The sequence below is a fragment of the Lynx canadensis genome, chromosome X, assembly GCF_007474595.2.
Source record: "Lynx canadensis isolate LIC74 chromosome X, mLynCan4.pri.v2, whole genome shotgun sequence".
Classification (NCBI taxonomy): domain Eukaryota; kingdom Metazoa; phylum Chordata; class Mammalia; order Carnivora; family Felidae; genus Lynx; species Lynx canadensis.
Genome location: NC_044321.2, coordinates 26,271,154 through 26,292,471, shown reverse-complemented (window position 1 = coordinate 26,292,471; position 21,318 = coordinate 26,271,154).

Sequence of the window (21,318 nt, the reverse complement as noted above, 5' to 3'; positions counted from 1 at the left end):
GTACAAGGTTTTCTATCAACTTCATATTCTGCAACCTGAAAAGTAAGTATAAAACGGAGAATTTTTTAAATCTCCCTTTCCTTCCCCCTGGGAGATTTAGAGATCATGCAATGAATGAATACAGCCGTTTTAGCATTCATCTGACACAGCAAATTGCAACTCACTCTGGGAGTAACTATTTGCAAGGCTGATGCATCACATTCACATCACATACTCATTCTGAGCTCCCCCCCCATGCACACTTTATTAGATGGTTATGGTGTTATTGTTGGTTGAGGATAACCACATAACCCACTTTCTTAAATCCTTCTCCAAGCTGTATTGAATCAGGGGGACGTCTCAGAACACCACTGAGTAACCCAAAATAAGTCTCGGGCTCCTTCTGCTTTTTATACACAGGCTGGAATATGTTCATTTGCATGGAAGAATTTCAAATGCCTTTTTTAAAGCCTAACAGATTTCTCTGGATATAATTTGCAATCTCAAGCTCATTCAAGAAAACCAAAATTTGTCCAAATAAATGATCACCATGAAGTCAATTAATATGAGTTCTAGAACCAGGATCTAACTGAAATTTTTCTCACACCAAATCAAATGCCACTGAACCGTAGTTGGTTAACTATGAGCTTTTATTTGGCCAATAGATAATAAAAAGTGACCGAAGTTGTGTCGGAAATACTTGGGAGCTGGATACGCTTCGTGGCTGAAAGTGATCCAGGCACCAAATGACGAAGGAAATGAATAACCACTAGAGAAAAAAGAAAAAAGGAAACCATCGCATGAACACAAGAGAAGAGAGAGGCGTGCCGACGATAACCGAAGCAGGAGCGTGGACAAGGTCTCCCCAGGGCATCTATGGAGTAGCAATACAAGACTGCCAAGCACCAAACTCCAGGGAGCACCAACACTAAAAGTATAGGCTGAGCCTGAGCCTGAGAGGGAGTGGCCAGAAAGGCGGGAGGAGAAGCTGGAGTGGCCCGTATCACTGAACTCAAGGAAACGAGTGTTTCAACACAAGGAGGATGCCAAGAGAGCAAGAACTGAGCAGAAGGGACTTCATTGGTTTCCCCAACACGAGAAGTTACTGGTGACTCTGGCCCGAGTAGTTTTTGTGGCGTGGTGAGGGCAGAAGGGAGACCATAGTGAGTCGAGGAGGCTATGGCAGGTATTAAATGAAGACAGCAAGTGTGGACAATCCTTTTAGGAAAGTTAGCCCTCAAGTGTGTGGGAGGGAATGGGGAAAAAGAAGAGGACAGAGAACATGGAATGAGAAGGGCTTATTAAGAGGAGAAAGGTTTGGGGCGCCTGGGAGGCTCAGTCAGTTAAGCGTCCCACTTGAGTTCAGGTCATGATCTCACGGTTCATGAGTTCGAGCCCTGCGTCGGGCTCTGGGCTGACAGCTCGGAACCTGGAGCCTGCTTCCGATTCTGTGTCTCCCTCTCTCCCTGCCCCTCCCTCACTCATGCTCTGTCTCTTTGTATCAAATATAAACAGTAAAAAAAACTTTTTTAAAAAGATTCTCTCTCCCTCTCTGCCCCTCTACCTCGCTCATGTGCACGCTTGCTCTCTCTCTCTCTCTCTCTCTCTCACACACACACACACACACACACACACACAAAAGTAGAAGGGCTTAAGTGTTTTTAAAGGTTGATAGCAAGGAGGGACATCTCTTCCATCCTTACAGGTGGAATGAGAGAGAAGGGGGCAGTTACAGAGATATGTGTAAGTCTGGTGGGCAGAAATTTTGTGCGCTCCTACCTGGTGACCTTTTTTCTCAGTGAACTAGGAACCAGGGTATCTCTGCAGAGACTGAGGGGTGAGGGAGAGACCAGAGATAAGGTGAGAGTGAAGGTTTCAAACAGTCACAGCAGAGACTGAGAAGGACAGAGTCGACTATGGAAACACGGAGGGACTTCTAGGTGCCACGGAGGGCAGTCTTGGGTGAACTCACGAGTCACGGACTAATGGTCGTACCAGTGGCGAGATTTTGCCCAGAAGCGCTCAACTGTTTAGATGTAAGCAAACAGCAGAAGTTGGGTCCGTGCGAGAACAGGGTTTTGGCACGTGGATTTGATAGAAGGGATAGAACAAAGACGTTACGAATCCTGGCAGGGGAGAGGTTAGAGTGACAGACCGCCAGATGCACGCAAAGCAAGAAAGGGAAGATAAGAGGGAGCCAGTATCACGCAGGGAGAAATAAGTGGGTCAAGCGAGGATGGCTCCCTTGAGGTTGACCAACAGGGGTAGAGGGAGCAACTGAGGGAGGCAGCGGGAGGGGACGTTTAGGAGACTGTGGTCAGAGTGGACGATGCGAACGAAGGACACCACAAGTGGGTGCGGTTCTCAGAGTGACAAGTTCTACAACAAGGCCATGGAACGCATGACTGGAGGGGAGTGTAGGCCAAGGTCAGAGAAGAAGATACGCACCTTGAAAGCCTAGGGGTGGCTTGTTATCTACACAGGCCATGGAGCTCAGAGGATGATGGCAGGGCTGGGGTGTAGAGGAAATCAATGGACAGTCACTGACTGAGGGAGAGTGACCAGCGAGCCGGACGCTGACAGAGATGAGGACATTGAGAGAATGGCAGTTACCCCACCTGAGTCTCAGAAGCCCCGAGGGTGGAAAATGGTCTGGAAGAAGCACGAAGAGCCAGGCGAGGACCCGCCCCCCCCCCTTTCAACCTGACACCCTGTGAATGAGAGCTGGGGGACCACCGCCTGAAAGACCCACAGGGGACGAGGCTTCAGTTAGGACTGAGGGAGAGCGAGCGAGGATGTGGGCAAGCAGAGCACGGGATCCGAGTTGCAAGCTTCCCGGGGCAGAGGGGACGGCGTGAGCGGACAGGAAAGGTAAGTGGAAGGAGTCGCATATCGTAGCAAACAGGGACCAGAGAAAACCGGCAGAGGGGCTTTGACTGTCTACAAAGTTTTCAAAGAATTTACCCCAACTTTCTTTGGTGGCTGAGGAGAAGGGGTAGGGCTGGCTCTCCCGGAACCCGGGCAACACACAAAAAGAACTCTAAGGTCACGCGGGAATAGCATTTAGTTTGAAGCACATGAAATCGCTACTATTCAAATCGCTACCCAAATGATAACGGCACAGGCTTCAACTTCTGAGTATCTGCCTCCCGGGGGCACCTGGGTGGCTCAGGTGGTTAAGTGTCCGACTCGTGATTTCGGCTGAAGCCATGATCTCATGGTTCGTGAGATCGAGCCCCACATCGGACTCGGTGCTGACAGCTCAGAGCCTGCTTCGGATTCTCTGTCTCCCTCTCTCTCTCTGCCCCTCCCCCACTCATGTGCAGGTGCGTGAGCGCTCACGGTCTCTCTCTCTCTCTCTCTCTCTCTCCCCCCCGTCAGAACAAATAAATAAACATTAAAAAAAAGAGAGTATCCGCACACAAAAGGGAATGACACTTTCAGCAGTGGCCTGGGACGAATGCGCTCCTCCCTTCTGTTAACGTGAGATCCCATCGGTGGAGCTCCAAGGGCAGGTGGGGCACGAGAGGAACGCCCGCTTCCCAAGGACAGACCTCAGGCTGGCTCTGGACCACTTGGCGTCCAGAGAGGAGACCGGTATCCAGCGGTGGGGGCGAGACCGAACAAGAGGGCTACGTGGGACCTGAGGACAGAGGTGGAGGAAATGAGAGCAGGTATGAATAGCAGCAAAGAAACAAGGTGACAGGTGGCTGGAGGGAACGAGATCAAAGGAAGAAACAGCAAAGGAGAAACAAGGGTAAAAACCTCAGAAGGTGCCTACTATCAGAAACAGCATCTCCTTTTCCCCAGGAAAGGAAGTGCCACCTCCCCCAAAACCAATTATAGTGGCGGACAGGAAAGGCACGGTGCTCAATAAGGAGAGAAAAATGACTGTAAAGCAGTTTGCAAGAATAAAGAGTTATATAAAGTCCCAATAATAATAAATCACCTTGCCCGAGGTATGAAAACCTTAAAAAAAAAACCCGAAAAATCAAAACGTGGAGAAGCAGAAGGCCTCGATGAGCTTCCAGAAGGTTTGTATGCTTGCTTGCAATTCCTCCCCCTCTATATCTCCAGCCGGGCTCCGTAAGAGCAGACCTCAATCAGGTTTTCAGGTGAAAAGGAGCCGAGACCCCATTGAAAGCTGGCACCCCCAACCCGCCTGTGCGCCCCCCCTCCATGTTCATCGGAGGAGGGCAGAGACTCTGGGGGAACCTCTTTACTGACTCTGGCATCTGCCTTCTGGAATACTCCTGCATCTGTTTTGTGAAGGTTTTCTTTCCTTCTTTTTGTTATATAAAACAAGATTGGAAAAAATAAGCTTCGTTCGAAAGAAAGAAAGAAAGAAAGAAAGAAAGAAAGAAAGAAAGAAAGAAAGAAAGAAAGAAAGAAAGAAAGAAAGAAAGGAAGGAAGGGAGGAAGGAAAGAAAGAGAGAAAAGGAAGGAAGGAAGGAAGGAAGGAAGGAAGGAAGGAAGGAAGGAAGGAAGGAAGAAAGAAAGAAAGAAAGAAAGAAAGAAAGAAAGAAAGAAAGAAAGAAAGAAAGAAACAGAAAAAGGAAGAAACAAAGAAAAATAGGTCTTTCTGACTTCTCGGTACTGGAGCTCTGTTCTTTATATATCTCCTTGTTCCATTGTTAAATAAACCCACATATTTAAGGGTGACACATTCTCCTAACTAGTGCCTTGTCAGGCCCATGTGCCTTGCTAAAAATGGACCTTGATGACTGCTGTTTCCATTTTTTTTTTTAAGAAATAATTTGATTATTTTTATCCTGCTTCTCTCGATCACCACTCACAAGGAAATGGTTATTTTTTTTTTGCAAAAACCATTTTTAAACACGCCAAGAGCTCCAACACGTACAGACAGAAAATGTTCTTCAACACATGTGTATAAGTCACACACACATACTCCTCGCCTTGTGAAAATTAGCTTTAAATTTGGAGTCAACGCTCTTCTGCAGTAAAACTATTTTCTGTTCAACCTCTTACAATATTATGTGCATCCCTACATCTTACTTTGTGCAGACCTGAATATCTCCCAGAAAATGGATAATTTAATAAAAGTGGGTGATATGAATCACCCAGGGACAATCTGAATTATTATCTGCAGATAATTCATTATGCACATATTTCTCGCGAGATTCTTAAATCAGCAGGGCTTCTTAAGCCGAGACTTTCAAATTTTGTCTGTAATAACTGGAGACTTGACCCATAAATCAGCAAACAGGCCAGCAGGCTCGCCACATGCTTCACATTTCTTCTTGGGAGGAAAAGGCACTTAATTATCCGGAGGTCACAGAAGGAAAAAATGGACATGAAAGTTGTTAGGGGTTTTATAGCAAAGTACCACTAATTTCAGCAGTGTCTTCAAAAAGGGAGCTTGTGAAAAGAAGCCAGTGAAAACGCTTGAAATCAACCTAGGCGACTCATGCAGAGGTAGATGTTTTGAATGTTTACAAGAACCATCTCAGCAACCAGCACTGCCTCCCGTTAGCAAGAAGACGCTTGTCCGGCATTTGACTCTTTTGTTTCATGTTACCCATTTCGCAGATTAAATTTCTAATATGGAAGGCATGGGAACCTAGGACTTATTTTCATCAATGTATGGAATGTTTTTTTTTTTTAATTTTTTTTTCCAACGTTTTTTAATTTATTTTTGGGACAGAGAGAGACAGAGCATGAACGGGGGAGGGGCAGAGAGAGAGGGAGACACAGAATCGGAAACAGGCTCCAGGCTCCGAGCCAGCAGCCCAGAGCCCGACGCGGGGCTCGGACTCACGGACCGCGAGATCGTGACCTGAGCTGAAGTCGGACGCTGAACCGACTGCGCCACCCAGGCGCCCCAATGTATGGAATGTTAATAAAAGGATCAAGTTCATCCTTTACTTCTAGTATCTTACCTCACCCCCGCTTCACGTTCTAGAACCTCTCAGTTACGATTCTGCCCTCTTCCTATTCTTCAGTTCTTTCTTCCCCCCCCCCCCCCCCCCCGGCCCCATGGTAAAAAGCCACACTCCATAAAGGACCCCATATTGATATCATAGTGCCGTGTGACGATGGTGCAAAACTCCGTGGGACGTAGCCCCAGGAGACTTGGGTTCAAATCCTAATGCCCACTAGCACTGGGCTCCCTGACGGGTTCGCTCGTCCCCCAGCTGCTATCACTGTAGGCAGCTACCCGCTCATGGCTGTCTTCTTCTCCAGGAAACTGCTCTCGGACAAGCGGGGGTCCCTTGTCCCAGGACATTAAGGCCCCCTCCCCTCCCAGGGGCAGCCACTAGCCAATGAGTGATGCCACAAGAGTACCAAAGGCCGACTATCTCAAGGGAGGACCAGTTCGTGGTGCTTCGTGTGCCCCTGGGGCTCCTGTGGATGAGGAAGAAATCAGCCTCTAGTCCAGACCACGTCCTTGTTGGGCTCTCTTCCTCTGCCCTTTTCCACTTCCCTTCTCCCCTTCGAAGAGCGCTTGCTCAATAAGCCACTCGAACAAGACCCCCCGGCTTCAGGCTCTGCTTCTAGGGAAGCCGACCTAAGATGCACTTGGACCCTGGACACTCACTTGACATGTCCGTTAGCAGGTCCCTCACACGCGAGACGACGATAATAAAACACACCTCACGGGAATGTCGCACCGGTTACATGAGAAAACCTGGGCAAAAACCCTCGCTCACCTACAGCGCTATTTGAGTTTAAAGGATTATTGTGACCTCATGTAAATATCGGGCTATGTGTAAATTACCCTGCCCACAGGGGGAGCGGACCTTAATCAAAGAGCTTCCTCGCTTGGCCTCCAGTCCCTCTCTTGCTCCACTAGGTCTCCGGGGCTGGCTCCTAGCCCTCTGCCCAGCCTCTCAGTCCAGGCAGCACATGCAGCCAGGGAGAAGCACGGGCCACCTCGTTCAATTCCAAGTTTATGCTGAGGTTCCCCAGATCCCGAAGACTCCAAGCACTAAATCTCCAGCTTTGATCCCTCTCTAGGACACCGGATTCACAGCCCCTAGTGTCTATTTAACAACTCCGTGGGGCTCTGCGACAGACACCTGACGTGACGTGACCAAAACACGACCCTTGGATGGCCGCCTCTCAGTCGGCTTTCCCACCACTGCCCGCCTTCCCCATCTCAGTACACAGCTGCCTTAGAGAGAACTGCTTAAGTCAAAACTCTAGGAATTAGACCTGATTGGTTTTTTTTTATTCTCTCAGCCTTTCTATCCAATCTGTCAGTAAGCTCTGCCAACTCCTCCTGCAAATCCCACTTCCCTCCATGTCCATCACCAGTGACAAAATCCAGGTCACCATCATCCTACTTGAACCACTGCACCCTGACAAATTCACTCTCCTTTAAAATATCAAGGTCGGGGCGCCTGAGTGGTTCCGTCGGTTAAGGGTCCAACTCTTGGTTTCGGCTCAGGTCATGATCTCACGGTTCATGGGACAGAGCCCCCCATCAGGATCTGTGCTGATAGCGCAAAGCCTGCTTGGGATTCTCTCTCTCCCTCTCTCTCTGCCCCTTTCCTGCTCTCTTGTTCTCTCTCAAAATAAATAAATAAACATTAAAAAAAATAAAAATAACATATCAAGGTCATGTCACCGACCTAGCTTAAAACCTTCAAATGGTTTCCCGCCGTTCTTAGAGCAAGCTCTATCTCTCTCTCCCTCTCCCTCCTCTCTCTCTTTCCCCGTTCCTTTCCTTCCTTCTCCCGCCTGATACACACCACACACACACACACACACACACACACACACACACACACACACACACTATATACCAGCCACATGGCTTTCTTCTTGTTCTTTGAAAATGTCAACATCATTCTTGCCTCAGGGAATTTACATTTGCTCTACCTTCAGCCAGAAATGTCCCTCCCTAAACTTCCGTGGCAGTCTCCTTTTTGTCATTCTGTTTGTTTTTCTCTTCCAATTTATTTTTTTAATTTTTTTTTTCAACATTTATTTATTTTTGGGACAGAGAGAGACAGAGCATGAACGGGGGAGGGGCAGAGAGAGAGGGAGACACAGAATCGGAAACAGGCTCCAGGCTCTGAGCCATCAGCCCAGAGCCCGACGCGGGGCTCGAACTCACGGACCGCGAGATCGTGACCTGGCTGAAGTCGGACGCTTAACCGACTGCGCCACCCAGGCGCCCCTTTCTCTTCCAATTTAAAGTAGTTACCCAGGCATACTCACTCTAGCACATGACTCTGTTTTAATTCTCTGGAAATCCCTTCTCACTCTTTCTTGTTGACTTGTCCATTTGTGTACTACCCATCTTCCTCGCTACTCTAAGGTAGTTTGGGATCTTGTTTATTTCGTTCACAGCTATATCCCCTATATCCCAGGGCCCTAAAACACTGGCTGATACATAGTAAGTGATCACTAAATACAGTTTTTAGATGACAGATTCATGGATGAATGAATAAACGGAGCACTGGCCCCAAGCTCAGGTTCTAGCTCAGCTATACCATTTACTAGCCGTGAGACCTTGGGCAAGTTAAGGGACCCTTTCAAGGGCACTGTGGATGGGGTTTGCCAGGCTGGTGCTGAAGGGGAACAGGTAACAGGTTTTAACCTCCCAGAGTGTAGTGGGGCCTTAAAACCTCCTTCCTGGGTCCTAGACCCACTCTGCAGTACATATGGTAAAAGCTTACTCATGGGGTAGGGTGACCAATCGCTCCATTTGCCCAGGCAGGACTGAGGGTTTCGGGGCACACAAGAGTTTCAATACTAAAACTGAGACGGTTCTAGCCAAAGCGGGCCAGCTCATCACCTCCTGTGAGGCCTAACACCTTCAAGGCCTTGAAGCCCCGTGGAGGAAGTTCAGTAAGGAAAGCAGGGCCTGAGTGGTGACAGGGGGTGGTGAGGAACCTGACAGGCTATGGTGCTGGTTATGAAATGTCCTTGGACAGGTTTGGATCCTGTTGAGTTTTATTATTATTGTTATTGTTCTACTTTTTAATTTGAAAAAGTTTCCACTAGACAAATCAACAAGAGTCCAAATAACTTGCTTTATTATTCTCTCTCTCTGTTTCATTTTTTTCTGGACCATTTGAAAGCAGACTACAGCTGTATGCTTCGTAACCCTTTAATATTTCAGTGTGGCTATCCTTGGAACAAGGAGAAGCTCTTATATGACCACAATTCAAATTTAAGAAAGTTAACGTTGACACGATACTTTTATTTAATCAACAGTCTATATTCCAAACGCATAAACTGTCCCCAAAAGAAAACTTCCACTCCAGGATCCAGTCCAGGATCCCATATCGCGTTTAATTTTCATCTGTTTTTATCCTCCTATTCCTCGTCTTTGGTAATACTGACATTTTTTTTTTTTTTTTTTTTTAGAGAACCTGCCAATTATTTTATAGAATGTCCTTCAGTTGGGATCTTCCTTATTTTTAGAATGGGAATAATAATATCCACCTCACAGGATTAAATGAGATTCTTTCCTAATCTTAGTTTACAGAATAAATAAGATGGAATTTGAGATATGCCTAGCATGTGACAAGAGCTCCATAAATAATGGATATTAGGGTAACATGGAAGAAAGGAAAAAAATGGACTTTGCTAGACATTTCTTTGTGGAAGGGTTTTGGGTTTAAAAAGTATATAAAAGGGAATCACTGGAAATGAAGATAATGTTATAAAGTAGAGGCCTACTTTCATAATGTATCAGCTTTTTCATTTTTATTCATTAATTTATTTAGCAAATATTTATTGAATCCCTAGAACGTGTCTGGAAACCTCAGGCAAATTTCTTCTCTCATCTACAAGCTTATGGTTTCCTCTGCACATGAGGATTATTAATAATATTTTCAAATAATTTCTGAAAAGACCAGATAAGAAGAATATAGATCTTCAGACAGTTTCAAAACTTGAAAGGCCTATGCACATATAAATAGACGCTCATATTCTTTTTTTTTTTTAATTTTTTTTAGTACTTATTTATATGGGAGAGAGGCAGAACGTAAGCAGGAGAGGATCAGAGAGAGAATCCGAAGGACGCCTAGGCTTTGAGCTGTCAGCACAGAGCCCGATGCGGGCTCGAGCTCACAAACCGTGAGATCATGACCTAAGCCGAAGTCGGACCCTGAACCCAGTGAGCCACCCAGGTGCCCCAATGTTCATATTCTTGATAATGATATTCAGTATCAGGACCCTTCAGGTTGAACTTGAGAAGCAAGTGACCAAACACCCTAGATTAGGATGACAAAAACTGTTTTTAAAAATAGACACACGTCAGGGCGCCTGGGTGGCTCGGTCGGTTCAGCGTCCGACTTCAGCACAGGTCACGATATCGCGGTCCGTGAGTTCAAGCCCCACGACGGGCCGCGTTGACGGCTCGGAGCCTGGAACCTGCTTCGGATTCTTTGTCTCCCTCTCTCTCTGCCCCTCCCCGGCTCATGCTCTGTCTCTCTCACTCTCAAAAATGAACAGATGTTTAAAAAAAATGTTTTTTAGATAGACACATGTCCATGATGTTTGTGCTGAACTAAAACTGTGTTGCACCCCCACTGAACCAACGACCATGGGAACAGAAAGTGGGTGTGCAAGGGTAGATGGGAAGCAGAGGAGGACCACCTGACACCATGGAATTGTTCAAAGTCAAGGCGCGGCTACAGAGGAACGATTCGGATTTGGGCACGTCACAGTCAAGGCTATATAGCGAACACAGAAGACGACAGCAGTGACTCAGTAGCACTTGAACTCGATCCAACACGTGTTTCATAGACAATGCTTTCTCAAAACACCTTGCTGTTCACTTGCAGACCATACATCTGTCTCTGCAAGACCCCAAGGCTTTTTCTTCCCTGGAAGTCAAGGAAACCAGTCATGGGACTCTTTCCTTCCACCCTACCCAGCATTTCAAGTCAGAAAGACCAGGGTTCAAATTCAAACTTTCCAACTGACTCTCCGTGTGAATTTGGGAAACGTGCTTTACTTGTCCAACTATATGTTCTCATCCGTAGAAATAGTGATTACTTTACAGATTTCCTATCAAGTAACTCTTAAAGTGTGTTCCCAAATCAGCAGCTGAAGCATCACCTGGGCACGTGTCTGAGATGCAGATTCTCAGGCCTCACCTGAGAGCCACTGAATCAAGAATTCTGAGGGCAGGGCCCAGCCATCTGCATTTTAACAAGCCCCCCAGGCGATTCCACCGGGCTAAAGTTTGAGAACCGTTGTTGTAATGGATTGAACGACGTGATGTGTATAAGTAACTGGCACAAGGCGAAGCAGCCACATCACAGAGTAACTGCACAGTTTTACTCCCTCCTCCGCCTCCCCCACCGCCCACAACTCTCCCAACACACGGAAGTGTGGATGCGTGCGTGCGCGCGCGCACACACACACGCGCGCGCGCGCGTCGATAACTGCTTGGAATACTGTACGTGAAAACACTATCGTTTCAAAATTACATACATTAAGAGCTGGAAGTATACCTGTAAACCTTCATATGGCCGGGGGCGCCTGGCTGGCTCAGTCAGTACAGCATGGTACTCTTGATCTTGGGGTTGAGAGTTCAAGCCCCACACTGGGCACAGAGATAACTTAAAAAAAAAAACAACAAAACAAAACAAAAACTTCATATGATGGAATGTAATGCCATGGTTCTCACATCTTGCCTACATGAAACTGGGAGGAAAGTTCATCAATAAATATCTATTACATGGTTATCATTTGTCCAACTCTGAATGCTACAGAGAATATTAGAGAAGCAGAAAAAATAGTTCCTGACTTCAAAGAGCTTAGTGGAGAAAAAAATGAAGGTACTGTTAAAAAAAACAAAACTCACCGAGTAAATGTGAAGATGTAATTGGCTTTACTAAGCAATTCCTGAATCGGGGAGCGTCCCATCCAGCAGGCAGAGGGGAGCTGCAAGGAGCTGTAAAAAATGGAAGAGGTTTATAGGAAGGAGGAGGCAGGGGGTAAGGAGGTTTTGCGAATCATGAAAAGAAAGGACTGTGTCAGGCAAGGCCACTTGCCCTTAGGTGGAAAAGCTGGGGGTCTTATCGTGCAGATTACCTCATCCTCCTTTTGGGGAATGGAGAGGTCCTGTGTGACAGATGACCCCACGGGTGCTGACCCGAAAATTCTTGACTGGCCAGTAAAAACGACATTTCTAGGGGAGGTCAAAACCGCCTAAGTACCCTAATTAGGTTAGGTATTGAGCCCCCCCCCCCCGCCCCCGCCCGTTGGTGATGTGGTCTAGCTTAAGTGACTCCATTTTGGGTCTGTGCTTTTGTTTTTGACAGTAATTAATACTGACGGACACCCGTGTGACAGAAACTGTTTGGGGAGGAAATTATCTTGACGAATCCGGAGACTCCACGAACATCAGCAGACAAGCTACACCAAGGGATCAGGAACAAAAAGGCTTGGGCGCCTAGCTGGCTCACCCGTTTTAAGTGTCCGACTCTTGATTAAGGCTCAGGTCATGATCTTGCAGTTCCTGAGTTTGAGCCCCACGTCGGGCCCCGTGCTGACGGAGTGGAGGCTTCTTGGGATTCCCTCTCCCTCTCTCTCTGCCCCTCCCCTCTCTCAAAATAAATAAATAAGCATTAAAAAAAAAAAAAAAAGAAACAGAAAGGCTCACAGATCAAATTTCAGCCCTCGAATCACATAGTTCGAGTTGACTTAGAAAAAGAGAGAAGGGAAAGAAACGGAGTGGTTGACACATTTGGGATCAGGTACACGTGGGATAGAAGGACCACGACGCCTGAAACATGAGTTACGCCAAATGTGTACGACCTGTATCCCACTGTCACATCACCTACTGGTGACGTGGTTATAAAGATCAGAGTTAAAAATGAACAAGGAGACTCAGCAAGTGGAGATGACCTGGAGACAAGGCACCGGGGTGGCTCAGCTGGTTAAGCGTTTGGCTCTTGATCCGGGCTCAGCTCATGATCTCACAGTTCATGAGTTCCAACCACTGCCAGACTCTGTGCTAACAGAGCAGAGCCTGCTTGGGAGTCTCTCCCTCTCTCTGCCCCTCCCCAGCCCTCTCCCTCTCAAAATAAATAAATTTTTTAAAAAAAGAAATCACCTGGAGGTAATATATTCTTGCTCTATCGGTGAGAAAGAGGGACAAGTATGCCTGGCCACTGTTATAATTTGCCACTCTGCTGTTTTTGTCTGTGTGTCTCAAACAGAGGACATGTGGGGCCAGAACGGGAGTCACTAATGGGTAGCTGACTTAAGAAATCTACAATTCCTGTGGGTATTTAGTCTGACTGGGTCCTTCTTGTTGACGTTCAATATATATGCTCTACTTGCCTTACCACGGCTAATATGTCTCAATCTTTTAGCAATCTCTAGCCTCTCTATTTATGTCACCTATTGCCTTTATTTCTGTTGTTCTCTGTAGAGTATAAGTAAATATTCTTAAATAATAAAGGAAACACATAATTTAGGTACTACGTAGGAGGAAGTTTCCACATATCTCATTTAATTCTCATAGCTTATTTAATGAGGTAAAAAAAAAAAAAGGACGTATGTTGGAGCACTGATTCATACGAGAAGAGCACAATGGTCTATATAATGAGTCAAAGGCTTGGTGACGTGGAGGGCACGTTCTAGGGATTCTAATACGGAAAGCTGGGCTTAGTCGGTGAGGGATTCACGGAAGAGTCGTTCCTCCACCAGGGCTTGAAGAATGTGAGGAAAAAGAGAGTGGGGAAATATAAACAGAGATCACTGACGGGAGAACAGACCCCACATTAGGCAGCCACAAAGTTGCAGCCAGCTACGAGAAGGAACTGGCAGAGAAAGCCAAAATGCTCACGAGACAAAGTTGGACTTGCTTCCAAAAGGGGAGGCATTTTTTGAAGATCCTCTCCCAGTAGTAAAATAATGGGGGTACAGCCCCTGTGGTGGATTGCGTTACCGCGCACAGTGTTTGGGGCTGCTCCCTGTTTAGGATTCTACATCCCCGCCCTGCTGGTGTCGGCCTTGGCCAATAGTCTTGCTTGGACTAATGAAAGTGATTAGAAGTGATGTGCCCACTGCTGAAGACAGGTTTAAGAACTAGAGTGTTGGGGCGCCCGGGTGGCGCAGTCGGTTAAGCGGCCGACTTCGGCTCGGGTCACGATCTCGCGGTCCGCGGGTTCGAGCCCCGCGTCGGGCTCTGGGCCGACGGCTCGGAGCCTGGAGCCTGTTTCCGATGCTGTGTCTCCCTCTCTCTGCCCCTCCCCCGTTCGTGCTCTGTCTCTCTCTGTCTCAGGAATAAACATTAAGAAAAAAATTTTTTTTAAAGAACGTATTCATTCTAATGGACTTGAATTGAGCAATATGTTTACACTATGGTAAAAATATGTTTACACAATATGGTTCTGGAATGAAAATAAACTGGAGGCTACGGTCAGCCCAATGTAGACAAGAAGCACAAGTAAAAAAAAAAAAAAATTTGTAAGCCACTGAGATTTGCAGGGTTCTTGTTACTATATTATAACTGAGCTCACTGATACAGCTTCCAGTCAGCATTGTTTTGGAACTTTTAGCCAATACAGTAAGAGCAAAAAACAAAATGGTTTTGGATCGATAAGGAAAAACAAAATTCTTTCGATATGTGATTATAACTTCCGATGCAGAAAAATCGAGAGAATTTACGGATAAATTATTAGAATTAATAAGACGGGCTGGCAATCCGGAGCAGAAAAAAGATACTGGTGTGAGTGTTCGCCGAGGGTAAAAAAGATTAAATGGGGGTGGGGGGGGGTGGGGGTAAAAATAGCCTGGGTGAATGAAGACGTGAAAGGGGAAAATGTACGCAGTGGGGAAGTGAGAGAGACAGGATACATTATTAGGAGCGAACGTGGTAGAAAGAACGGCTCAGTTGGGGAAAAAATAAAAGATGGATTGGCGAGATTTCTGAATATGAACACAAAATACGAAAACCAATCGATTTTCTACGCCCCAGGAAAAAAGTACTTAGAAAATACAATTTTTTTAAAAATTGCCATTTAAAATGAGCAGTATAGACAAATGTTTCCAGGAATAAATCTAGCAACAGATGAGTATGTTCCTTATGGGAAAATTAGAATCCTAGATAGAAAGACAAAGATGACTTAAATAAATGGAGAAATAGAGCAAATTCTTGTTTTGGAAGATTCAGCATTGTAAAGATGTCAACTCTTCCCAGGCGAATCCATACAGTCAATGCTCTTTTAATCAAAGGCTCAGTGGGGTTAGGGTGGAATTTGACAAGCTGATTCTAAAATTACATAGAAGAGAATAGGACCAACAATAACCACAGCACTCCTGAAAAAGAAAAATAAGGTGGAAAGACATACCCTAGGAGCCATCAAGTCTTATTTAATGGCTGTAATATTTAAGACAGGGTGCTCCTGACAAATGGATGTGGACGTCTCACCAAAGAGGAAATAAAAATGGCCATAACACGCAAAGATGCTAAAATCACTAATCATTCGGGGAAACACAAATGGACCCTACAAAATACCATTTTGCACAGGCTAGAATGGCAAGATTGAAGTCAGGTAATAACAAGGGTGGACAAAAAATGTAAAACAACACGCGCTTTCAGCCGCTGTTGCTAGAAGCTCATCGATTTTGGAAAAGCGAAGTTGAACGCGTACACATCTATGACCCAGTGGTTCGCACATGTAGATACGTAAGCTAGAGAACTTCTTGCACATGTGCGAGGAGGTATAGAAAGAATGCTTACAGCAGTCTTCACCCTGACAACAAAATGCTGAAAATAACCAACTCTCCATCACAAGTAACAAGATCATCAGACTGAGACATTCATCCCCTGGAATGAGCTGCAACAGTGGACGCGAATGAACTACAGCCACATGCGTCAACATGAATGAGACTCAGAGACACAAAGTTCAGTGAAAAGGCCAGGTCACTACAGAATCCATCCAGCTTAAATCCAGTTGTCTACTGGTCTAACCGGGGAAGACTAAGCAGTGTATCATTAACAGATACATTCACACCGAGTTAAGAAAACCCCTGAAGCAAATGAGCTGATTGGCAATCTCAAATCCAGGCTACTGTTCACGTGGAAGGTGAGCAACATGACCTTCTAAGGGGGCTTCTAAGGTGGTGGCGATGTTCTATTTTTGAAGCTGGGTGGTAGGTCCAGGAATGCGCGCTTGATTATTATTAATTTGCACATATACATTTTACACCGTTACATGTGTAGTTCACATGTATGGTATAGTTCACACTATGTAGAAATTACAAAACACATAAAAACAGACAATTTTAAAGGGCGGGGTAAAATAAACTAAATATTCTTTTAACTAATGGTATCAAAAATATACTTCTAGTGAACTGTAGTTTGGTTTCATGTTCTGAACACTTAGCTTTTAAAGTCTTGCTAATCACGATAGCTTCACGTTAGCTAATTTCGGAAGACTCGTATATACTCAGGGTGACGTATATTGTTAACGATAGCGGGTGTCTATTAATTTTTCAAATGGTCTTCTCTAATAATCTCAGATTTGGGGATAACTACTTGTTAGGTTTCATAAAAGTGTCACCTTTTTACCTCACAATATGGGTGATGAAAACCTAGTTCGAACGAGGAGGACGGTCAGCTCCTAAGTTTACTGGTATTAGTCTTGGTGTTTTCATCCATCTGAGGATTCTTTGTAAGAATCTCTTGAGGTCCCTATCAGTGTCTCAAGAGTTTATTTAAACTTCTTTTTTTTTAAATTTTTTTTTTTCAACGTTTATTTATTTTTGGGACAGAGAGAGACAGAGCATGAACGGGGAGGGGCAGAGAGAGAGGGAGACACAGAATCGGAAACAGGCTCCAGGCTCTGAGCCATCAGCCCAGAGCCTGACGCGGGGCTCGAACTCCCAGACCGTGAGATCGTGACCTGGCTGAAGTCAGACGTTTAACCGACTGCGCCACCCAGGCGCCCCAAGAGTTTATTTAAACTTCTTAATACAATCTCTAAATCCTCTCAAGCACGAAATCCTCTCAATTACGAAAACTGGTCATTGTTTCTACTAACTACTGCTGTAAACTATGCCCGAGTACAGGAGCTTAAAACAATAATTCAGTATTATTCAATATTAACATTTTGTCAGTCAGCAATTTGGACAAGGCACAGTGAGAACAACTCATCTCTGCTTCATGATGCTTGGGACGTCATCTGGGATGAGTTGACTGGGAGAGAGAACACCGGGGCCACCAGCCATCTCCCCACACGGCCTGTCCATTTGCATAGCTTGCGCTTCCTCACGGCATGGTTGCCCAAGGTTCTAAAAGTGCAATGCAGAAGCGCTTAGTCTCTTCGTACGCTAGCCCCACAACTGGCACAGAGTCACTTCTATCATACACTGTTGGTCAAGTAAGTCACTAAGCTTGGATTCAAGTGGGAGTACAGTTAGATTCCATCTTTCAGAAGCAGAAAAGAATCGGCAATCGCATTTAGTTCCATAGAAACACAGCACCAAAAGGGCGCCACCATAAACCCTCCTCACTGGAGAACCGCACATCTTCTCCCAGAAGAGACGGGAAGGTCTCATACACTGACCCACTAAAGAAACTAGGGTCAGTCAGTTATCAGCAAAACCGGTCTCCTTTCTTTTTTGACCAAAATAAACACAATTAGACATTCCTGCATCCCTGTGAGGGGTCCCCACTGCTTTCTAAGGAAAGGCAGGCATTGTGGATGCTTGGAAGAGACAAGGATCGCACTGAACGGAGAGATGTGAATTGGTGATTTGCTACGGCTCCACAACCCATGCAGCTGGGCTGCAGAAACTTGAACATTTGAAGTAAGTGCTCTCAATTGGTTTCCAAATGCCAGTCTCTTGTTTTCGGCACAGAGCTGGCCTGGCTTAGAGACATGAACTGACTGCTAGGTGCGGCTTTGGCAGTCCTGCTGCCCGCTCTGACAGGTGGATGGGTTCCTTTCACGGAGCCAGAGGCCCCACAGCTGCTAATAGTAATTATACTTGTCAGCAATGCATTCCCCTCAGGAAACTCCTGCTGCTTCATTAGGGCTAATTGCCAATAGGCAGTGCAGTTTCCTAGAAGAGGAGGGGACATAAACCCCCAGGGAGTTGACAGAACAGCTGTGTGAGCTCAGAGACGCCAGATGTGGCCATGGGCCATTACAGTGTAGCTGAGGGCTGCTGAATTCATCCAACCCAGTCCTGGAAGCAGAAGAAAAGGAAGAATTTGGTGAGGCAGGCTAAACTCCTCTCCATCTGTACTGTCTTACCAGCTTTTGTGAAAAACAGGAACACACCTCGCTAGACTTCTGACTTTAACGATCAAGACACAACACCTCTATTCTGAACAAACATATCTTACCTTTCGCTGGGGGACTGAAGGCTTCTCCTATAACCAGTTTCATTCATTTATCCATTCAGTACATATTTATATACCTCCTATGTGTCTGGATCGACGCCTGCACTCAGGGTACAAGACGAAGTGCTCTCTGTCTGACGGGAGACAGATCGTATCTAGAGCCTTGCAAGTTAAATTAAGGGCTGTGGCTTTATATTAATATGAAATGAAAAACCACTGAAGCAGAGAAGCGCCGTGATCTTACGTCTCAAAGTATCAGTCTGTTGACTCTGTTGACAGTGACTGCAACGGAGTGAAGGTAGAGGCAAGAACACCCATAGGGAGGCAATGGCAATGAACCAGGTGAGAGGCGATTGGGGCTCAGAGCATCGTGGTTATGGGGAGGTAATCAGAAGGAAGGGGATTGTGAATATATGTGGAAGGTAGAATCAACATAATTTCCTGATGGACTGAATACGGAGGGTAAAAAGGAAGAATATAGATGGCTCCAAAGATCTGGGGCTAAGTAACTCCCCAAAGGATGGAGTTGCCATCAACTGAGATGGAGACACCAGCAGTAGAGCGGGAGGAAACCAGGAGTTCCATTCGGAATGGTGACTTTGAAAGATCTGACGTCCAAATGGAGATGTCAAATAAGCAGTCACATGAGCATGCCTCGAGTTGAGGAGAGGGGTCTGGGCTGCAGGTAAATTTGGGGTCATTGGCACACGGACAGAATGTCAACTATTTCAAAATCAAATGAGTTCACCAAAGAAGCGGGCGTAGACAGAGGAAAGATAACGACTGAAAATGGAGCTCGGGAAAGGAGGACCTGGCAAAAGATACTGAGAAAAAACAACCAGGGCGGGAGGAGGAACCCCAAGGGCGCAGGGTTTCAGAAGCCACATGGAGGAAGTGCAATTAATGGATGAGGGGTATTCGGCTCTGTCTCATAATGCTCACAGGTCGGGTAACAGGAGACCTGAGAGGTGACCATTGCACTGGTTTAGAGAAAACTCTCAGCACTTAAAATGAAATTTTTAGGAGCACCGGGGTGGCTCAGCCAATTGAGTATCTGAGTCTTGATGTCAGCTCAGGTCAGGATCCCAAGGTCCTGGGATCGAGCCCCCCCATCAGGCTCCACACTCGGCGTGGAGCCTGCTTGAGATGCTCTCTGTCCCTCTGCCCCTCTCCCCGGCTCAGGCTCTCTCTGTCTAAAAAGAAAATAATCATAAAAAATAATAAATAAAATACAATGACATTTTTAACAGTTCTGTCTCGGGCTTTAACATCAGTAAAGATGTTTGCCATGCTGACTCCCGAGGGAGTATGTCTCCCCCATACAAGGTAACCTGGTTCTGTTTTTCAGGTTTTTAAAAATGCTAAACAATAAAAGTAAAAGCTTCCTTTAATTAGGAGGGGAGCTAAGGTACAGCTGAGGCACGAGCTGGGTTGCACATAGTAGTTGAGTAAGGAGAATGGCCCACTTGTCCAGCTTCTGATACAAATTTGGTCACATATCCTTCTAACGGTTCACCTTCTTCCTGTAGCCCACACCTCCTCACATTTGCACCACGTCTCTCTCAGCACCTCCCCAACGGTTTCCGTCTGTCTCGGAACATCCAGGGCCTCCTTAATCCAAAGTTGAACTTGGATTATCACCGGATCCACGTCAAGGGGAGAGGGTGCTGGCTGAGAGTCTGGATTCCCAAACTGTGCTGCCTGAGTTCAAATCCCAGCTCTACGTGTGCACTAGTCAGTTACCACTGGGTTACGCTGCCTAACAAACAAATGTTGATTACAGCAACAAATACGTATTTCTCCTTCATCCGACGTGTAGGTAGCCATAGGTAAGCCGCCTTGAGCATGATCCTGACTCTGGGTCGTGATAGGCTCTGTACCATGTGCCTTCTTGACTGAAGGAGGGATCTTGATTTGAGAAATACGTGTTCTAGCGGAAGACAGCAGAGACTAAACTATACTCTGCAAACATTCTTAAAGCTTCTGCTTGGATGTCACATCCACTCATATTTTTTTTTACTAAATAAAGTAAGTCACGTGGTATGGTTTCTACCAGCAATTCCTTCCTTTTCTGTATGTATATGCTGCTATGTCCATCAAAAAGTGGGGCCTGTTTCCCTTCCTCTTGAATCTGGACTGGCCTTGTGAACTCGCTTGGACCAACAGAATGTGGCAGGAAGGGTCACTTGAGGATTTTTTTTTTATTTTAGTATTATTTTTAATTCTATTTTTTTTTAAATTTACATCCAAATTAGTTAGCATATGGTGCAACAATGATTTCAGGAGTAGATCCCTTAATGCCCCTTACCCATTTAGCCCACCCCCCCCACACCCCCTCCAGGAACCCTCTGTTTGTTCTCCGTATTTATGAGTCTCTTATGTTTTGTCCCCCTTCCTATTTTTTATATTATTTTTGTTTCCCTTCCCTTATGTTCATCTGTTTTGTCTCTTAAAGTCCTCCTATGAGTGAGGTCATAGGATTTTTGTCTTTCTCTCACTGACTAATTTCACTTAGCATAGTACCCTCCAGTTCCATCCACGTCGCTGCAAATGGCAAGATTTCATTCTTTTTCATCGCCGAGTAATACTCCATTGTGTATATATACCACATCTTCTTTACCCATTCGTCCATCGATGGACATTTGGGCTCTTTCCATACTTTGGCTATTGTTGATAGTGCTGCTACAAACGTAGGGGTGCACGTGTCCCTTCGAAACAGCACACCTGTATCCCTTGGATAAATGCCTAGTAGTGTAACTGCTGGGTCGTAGGGTAGTTCTATTTTTAATTTTTCGAGGAACCTCCATACTGTTTTCCAGAGTGGCTGCACCAGCCTGCATGCCCATCACTTGAGGATTTTTTAAGCCCAGCTCTTAAGAAGGCTGGCAGCTTCAACTTCCTGTGCCCTAGGGCACAAGGTGGAAGAAAATTCAGACTGGACAACAGAGTGAACAGAACCCATGTGAAGGGGAGTCCTGAAGGATAAGAGAGCATCCTGGCCTCAGCTAGATCCCAGCTGAGGTGGGTACATGAAGAGACCCTAA